Source organism: Perca flavescens, chromosome 1 (genome assembly GCF_004354835.1).
Source record: "Perca flavescens isolate YP-PL-M2 chromosome 1, PFLA_1.0, whole genome shotgun sequence".
Lineage (NCBI taxonomy): Eukaryota > Metazoa > Chordata > Actinopteri > Perciformes > Percidae > Perca > Perca flavescens.
This window is the reverse complement of record NC_041331.1, coordinates 10,251,513-10,258,798: the sequence shown is the minus strand read 5'-3', so window position 1 is coordinate 10,258,798 and position 7,286 is coordinate 10,251,513. Positions and strand designations below refer to the sequence as shown.

Sequence of the window (7,286 nt, the reverse complement as noted above, 5' to 3'; positions counted from 1 at the left end):
TTCACACAATTATCTGTACTTTCTACTCCTTACATTTTAAAAATAGCCTCCTTACTCCTATTTCAGTTTGGCTTGTTTTCATTCCGGCTTGTCATTGTTCAAAAACACACACACACACACACACAAAAAAAAAAAACCTAGTCAGATAAATCGCGCCATCCGGATAGAGTGAATTTGATTGTGGTTGGATAAGAAGTATAAACATATACCATTCCGACACCCTATTGGTTTGTACGCGATCCATCGCACCTGCACAGACCCGGTGCTAATACGGCACTAGTGCCTTAACAATAGCAACACGGATTTCAGTGCCTTATTAGGTGCCACTTAAATGCCACTTCTGTCTGATGCTCCGAAAACGGACGTTAGAGGGAACTGAAACATCGCTGGACAGGACGCTAGTCAACACTAGACTCGACAGCAGGTAACGTTAGCCTACTGTTAGCTTGCAGCTGGAGTAAACACGGTAAAATGCTGACAGCTAAACAGTGTAAAAGTGTATCTGTATATCACTGTAGAGGATTGTAACACCAGACTGTAGCTGCCGTTCTCTGAAAAACACAGACTCAGCCTCAAATAAGATATTGTTATAAGTTATTGTTATTACATTTTTAATAAATCATTTAATTTTGACACTGTGACACAAGCCGTTCTTTAATGTCGCCTTGTGCTCATTTTTTTTTTAAATTTAGATCACCTTTTAATTGTTTTATATTTTTGAACATACAGAACAGACAAATACAATTGAACAAGGTGCTCCCTTTATATATATATATATATATATATATATATATATATATATATATATATATATATAGAGTGAGAGAGATAGAGAGATGTGTCACATTTTTCAGCCCTTCTGAGTTTGCAAGTATGATTTTAATATAACATTATAGTCATTATGGCCTTTAGAAAAATGGCCCAATTCTTTTGTGGAGTTGGGGTATACAGGGCACTATAGGCCCCTGTGGGGCGGGCTAAGCTTTTTTCCTTAATGGCATTTTTTTTCCCTTACGTTACTTTTACTATTATACTTTAAAGGTGCAATATATAATATTGTGTGTAATACTGGCAGCTAGCGGTTAAAATAGTTACTGCACTACCAATTCAAAATACTGGAGAGTCGTCTCCCCCGCCCCCTCCTGCCCAGACTCGAAGTTCACGGAGGTTGCCAGGCTGAGACAGCAGCATTCACAACAATGTAGCTGGACGCTTTTCTCACATAGCCAGACATTACTCCACAGCACAGCAGAGTAGCTAACGTTAGATGCTAGTCTCACATAGCCAGACATTACTCCACAGCACAGCGGAGTAGCTAACGGTAGATGCTGGCTATATTGACAGTCATAAAAGCCCGTGCTCACACAGAGCTCTGTAACCAACTGACAGACACACTTTTTCGGCTTAAAATTTCAGTATGAACCGCTAAAAACACAACAACCTCACTGTCCTCTCCACACGCCAGTCAGGCACACTTCCTCGGCTTAGAATTACAATACAAAACGCTAAAAATACCACTACCTTGCCGACGGAACACACTTCATTGGCTTAGCATTACGGCAACAATCGCTAAACACACTGCAAACTCATAGTCCCCTCTTTCCGATTTACAGCCCCCCTCTCGTGGCTTAAAATAACTCACCGTTGTCGGCTCCAGCCGCTGAAGAGGCTACACGCTGTAAACAGCCATGGGCTGCCCGGTAACGTTAACAGTTAGCAGGGTTAGCATGGCGGCGTTAGCCAGGACCCGTCGGGATCACTTTACTGGCTATGTCTCAATTGTTTTTGCGAGTAACCAACTCGGTTACTCTAGCTATATAATTCAATGTGAGTACACAAATGTTGAAATGACAAAAAATGCCCGTGCCTAGTAGCTGTGATAAATTAGCGTGAAGCTAATGCTTACCGGTTCAGGAGAAAATAAGCCAACTCTGCGTCCTTTTGGGCTCTAAGCTGTCTCCATCTTTCAAATACATCTCCAATATTTACCAGGGGATTGTTATGTCTCTGGTCACGCAACTGTTAGAAACATGCTGTTTTCTTTTTTTATGTCATGTAGAATCTATCTCCGTTGATCCTGTTTGTTTGTTTGCTGCTTTCATGGCTGTACTAACGTTACAGCTGTAGCGCGCTGGGTTTACGTTTTTACAGGTATATCTGGCAACCCGGCCTGCCTGTCAAACTGGGCCGTTGATGATAACACACAGATCAAAACATAAACATAAATTCCGTCACGGAATGTAAATTTCAAAAAGAAAAAATACTGAAATTAGCATTGTTGTCAGAAAAGATAGTATTTCAGTTTAACATGTTTCCTTAATATCTGATGAGGCATTGGTGTCATTTTTGGATTTATTACAGTACAAATATTACATATTGGACCTTTAAGTAGTTTTAAAACCAGTACTTTTACACTTTTACTTGAGTAAAAAGCTTGAGTTGATACTTATATACTATATGATACTTTTCAAACCCTAGTATCTATACTTCTACTTCTGTCACCTCTGGTTTAAAGTGAATTATAACGCTAAGTAGCCTAGGCTACACAGTTTACATTGCTATGGATGCAGTGTTCCAAACGTGGAGACAGAACTAACTATTTTCTTTAGGGGAAGCAATACAATCGTATTAAAAAAATAAAATCCTTTTTAAATCAAGTGTGTGTCAAATTATTGAATTATTTGGTAAGTAGCCTCGTAATAAGCTTTGCATCATGTAGGGTCCTACATCACCGTGTCGGGGTTGTATTTGCTATAATGACCGTCTCTCTCTACATTATCATATTTATTTAATTATGTATGTATTTATTTAATAATAAATGACATGGCAACCTTTGAAAGGCCAACTTTCAATTTTTGTTTTTTTTTACCAGTCAAATGTATTTGAGGTTTATAATACAGGTTTGGTCATACCACACACTACTTCATTTACTGCATTTTATGTATTTGAGCCCTAGTTGTCAATTTGTTCAATAGATAATATATTTGTTTTATTAGTAATGTTAAATGTCTTTATTGATCTATTTCATTTCTAGTGAAGTTGATTGTTTCAAATGTTGATTGATTAAAACATTAGGCCTACATTTAAGTTATCTTATTATGTATGTGTACTTATTTTTGTCCTTCTGCTGCAATATACGAATTTTCCCTCTAAGCATCAATAAAGGCTTTTAGCAATAACACATAAGCCACATCAAAAGCTTATTGGGAATTAGGAAATGATTGACCATTATGGTCTTTTTTTACAGTCTAAGGAAGGTATGGACTGTACCACGTTACACTTTAACCCAGGGAATTGTCACGTGCACTTTCACTGACGACTCAAAGAACACTAAATACCAATTATCGCTCATGTTTTTCTATTGATAAATAATCTTCATACAGCTATTAAAATCTATCTTGAAGCAAATAGCACATACAATGTTGTCTCTTTTACAGCTGCCTGGCCCCTCCACCCCCTAGCCCCAGCTTTGGTTCAGCAGGAGAGAGAGACTGCCATTTTACACAGCTAGCTAGCTAAATGTCTGAAGTGACAGACCACAAGTTACTCACCTATGTAGCTAGTAGTCGGCTTGTCTCCAAAAGTACAGCATGATTAACGTTATATCCTAAGCAAACATCCAAAACGACATTTTGTTTTAAGCACAAGTCATATTAACAGTGGCGTAAAAACACGGGTAAGTTGGTCATTTGAAGTTATCAAACGCTATTCTAGCTAGCTAACGTTACCATACCATAACATACCCACGGTGCTTGTGTGGTCGATCATTTAGCTAGCACTAGTGCTTGTCCAGTCTCAATGTGGGCCAAACGGCAGTTTAATAATATAACAGTTTACATAGCCTACTGACAGTGATGTGTTTATGAAATTACGTCATGATAGTTTCTCTGGTTAAGTAACGTTAAGCTCTGCATGTTTCTGGTGCCACCGTTAACCAGCAACGGTACGATCTGTGCTTTTGAAAGGTTTGCTGTTTATCGTGTATATCATGCCCAAAAAGAGAATATTATGTCACTGGCACTCCTCCCACATATAGGAGGATCTGTCATCACTCGCATAAAGAAGGCTTGCTGTTAAAAGCTGAATCAAAAGACTTCTGGCAGAAGTTATTGGTGCCAAAGTCTAAAGAGAAGTGGTGCTTTAAAGTGTATGTGTTTTTAATGTTGAGCAAGCACATAATTATATAAATAACATGTAAACAAAAGCGGTATTAGAACAAATCTGTTTTTTTAGAGGTGGACAAATCGCTTTGAAATAGGACCATAATGTGCCCGACAGCACAGCCGCACTAAGGACTCAACAGTAAAACTACAGCCTTTTACACAGAGATTCTGCAATACTGCTGTACAACGTGACCACGCCATGACGGACGACAGAATCACCGGAAGCACAAGCTAAACAGTGTAGTAGACTAGCAGAAAGTTTCATTAGTTTCAATCAGTTTAAAATAAATAACACCTAATAATTTAATAATAATACTATCTTCTTCTTTATGGCTTCTTCTATTGAACAACAAGTCATCATGCTGTTATCAATCGAGGTAGGGCATCTGGTAGGTGCTCACAAAGAGCGGTATTTTGAGAAGTTGGAGATCGCAGGATTGGATATCCTTACCTTCTTCCTCCCTCACAGACCTAATTAAATTGCAGTCTTCTCAGCTTCAGTCCACACGATCTGTACCACTATGTGGAAAACGGGGTATCCCCATACACTGGTGCTGATCTCAAAGCTTTTAAACACATCAAGGATTATGGCGTTTCGTAACACAGAGACAGTTAGCTGCCCTCTGAGCCAAGCCAACTACTGTATAACACAGCTTTGACTCACACGACAGATCACGAACTTGTACTAACATTTGAATTCCCCTTCGTATTAAAAGCAACCTCTGAGCAGGCTAGTGTATTTCAACAGCTGACTTCGGGTATAAATAACACAAGTTATATTGGAAGCTAACGTTAGCTAGCAATCACCTGTTGAGCTCCATGCAAAATCTGCAGCCAGCAGCAAAGACAAACTCCCAAAAGAGCCACATAAAGTGAAACTGAAGGGAAGTTGTGCACCATTCAAATACGAAGACAAACTTAACTAACCTAACTAAATAGAAGCGGTTTAGGCAGGCTAACGCGCTAGCATTGTGTGGCTAATAGTTAGCTGTGTTAAGAGTGATTTAATATGGGCCAGTTTGTGATACATTAAATATCGAAGGAACCTTAGAAGTGCGTTCCCCTTGTTAACACAATGACTCAAACCAGACATAACACAAAGCCTAAAGAAGCCCACCGCACAACAAGAAATTTCATTTTATTATATGAGTGAACACGTACGCGTTTTACTTGCTGTCCGTCTGCAGCATAGCTCTTCTGCCGTCCGTCATGGCGTTCATAATTTGTGTGAGTACAGCGTGACGTCACGTGCAAAGGGTCTATAAGCCGGCGTTGCTTTTTTTTTTTTTTTTTACACAGTTCCTAGTTTGGGTCAACGCAAGTACGTTTCCAAGATAAAGCCTGACATCTGGCGCGTTATGTCAGGCTTTGCCCCTTCCCTTCCGCTCTTTGTATGTTGTCCTTGTCAAAACCCCAGTTTTAAGAAAATTTGGATCGTGCAGGTGTAACGTGAGTGGTGTAGCTAGGTGGAGAGAGCTAGCAGTTAGCCAGTTAGCTCAAAGTGTCGTCAGACAACTTTCTACACTGATACTTTACAACACAACATCGACCATACAACGCCAGAGGCCTGTACTACGAATCAAGATGCCCCGGATTTATTTCAGTTACCTGGCTTCACCTAACCTAACAACCGCTGTCCCGCATAAGCTGTATCACGACGGTGGTTAACAACTAGTTCAATCAACCCATGGTTTCCCAATCCAGCGACGCGCGCGTTCCCATAAAAGAGGCGGTGCTTGCACAGCATTAGCAATTGCAAACATCTACCAGAGCCGCATATTTACATAAGAAGAGCAAACTATAATTCTACATAAATATAAAGAACACAGACACGATTTTACAGGCAAAACGCAATACAATCGCTGCTTCCTAAAACTGCTTGCAAAAAATAGCCGACGCTGTAAATGTGTAAATCACAAGGCTTATCAATAACACTTCCCCATCAGTCAGGCACAAGATCTGACCATAATTACACTTGTGCTTTCCATAAACTGTCGTTGCTTTAGCCTATTATTTCAGTTGCAACCCTGGCAGTGGTAAACGATCGTGAGAGAAAATATAAAAACATAATTCAAACCGATGTGCCCATTGGCAACGCACGGGTCAAGAAGCCAGCAAATAGCCTATACGTAATTCCCTCTGCTGAAAGTATTTCATAACAATACCCATCAGGTAATGTTAACGGGGTTATCAGTCTCTAAATGTTTTAACTTTTATGAGCGCACCTCTCTCCGTGCACCGAGCTCTACCGGATCTTCTAAGAACGGTTATCAAACGAGTATTGATTGGTCAGTAGCAGGGTGGGAAATTAGCATCTGCCACCAGCCAATGGCGGGTACTTTTTCAAAGTGGCGGGTGACTTTACCTTGTTTACCAGCCACAGTGGTGGGTGGATTGTAAAACATTCCTTTTAACGGATTGGACAGCTTTTGTCAAAGAATGCTGTTGCTAAGTAACAATGCACAATGCTTGCGTTACATTACTGCTAATGAATCCCCAACATTCCCGGATTTTGCTGCTACATAATAAAAACATTAAAATACCAAAATAACGGAGGACTTTTATTGTGAAGAACTTACAGGAAATGAAACCATTCACAACCAGGGCTTTGACCATGCATATTTCTGTCAACTCCAGACTTTTGTCGAGTAGTTTTCAGCGCTAGTCTGTGACACCATGTAGCTGAGCTGAGGTATAGATGAAAGGAAAATTATCGGTTAAAAAAATGTAGCGACATATCCCCGGTGTTAAGAGGTCAGCCGCGGAGTCAGCAGTAGCTATGAATGTACAAACTGTTGAGGGCGAAGTAAAGAAAAATAGAAGGTACTTTTCGAACAAGTGGTGCATTGACAAAACGTAGCTACAGCCAAAGACCGTGCAAAACAGTTTAGACCGTCCTGCCAACCTGTATACATTTTAACATCAACGTGCGCTGTAACGATTTTTCAGTTGCTGAAAGCTGCTGCTGTTTTAATCCTGCTGCTCAGCTACCCCCGCGACTGGCACACACACACACACACACACACGGTGGATGCAGGAAAAACCGTAGATGAGACGACACGATTACCTAAATTGAGGACAGATACGCTCGTTATTGTAAGTTCAATGATAAGTTAAAGTCCA

At 40.1% G+C, this 7,286-nt stretch overlaps 1 protein-coding gene across 10 annotated transcripts in view; it reads left to right on the top strand.

The window, feature by feature from the left end:
- The first annotated feature begins 384 nt into the window (after window positions 1–384).
- celf1 (cugbp, Elav-like family member 1) overlaps window positions 385–7,286 on the top strand; it is a 58,457-nt gene continuing 51,555 nt past the window's right edge. For 5 of the 10 annotated variants that reach the window (XM_028599209.1, XM_028599542.1, XM_028599457.1 and 2 more), the window contains exon 1: window positions 3,471–3,676. The gene's annotated coding sequence lies outside the window, so the exon portion shown is untranslated. Of the gene's footprint in view, window positions 425–3,469; window positions 3,677–7,286 lie in introns of those variants that run through there. The other 5 variants (XM_028599793.1, XM_028599712.1, XM_028599870.1 and 2 more) reach the window with 3 other exon arrangements.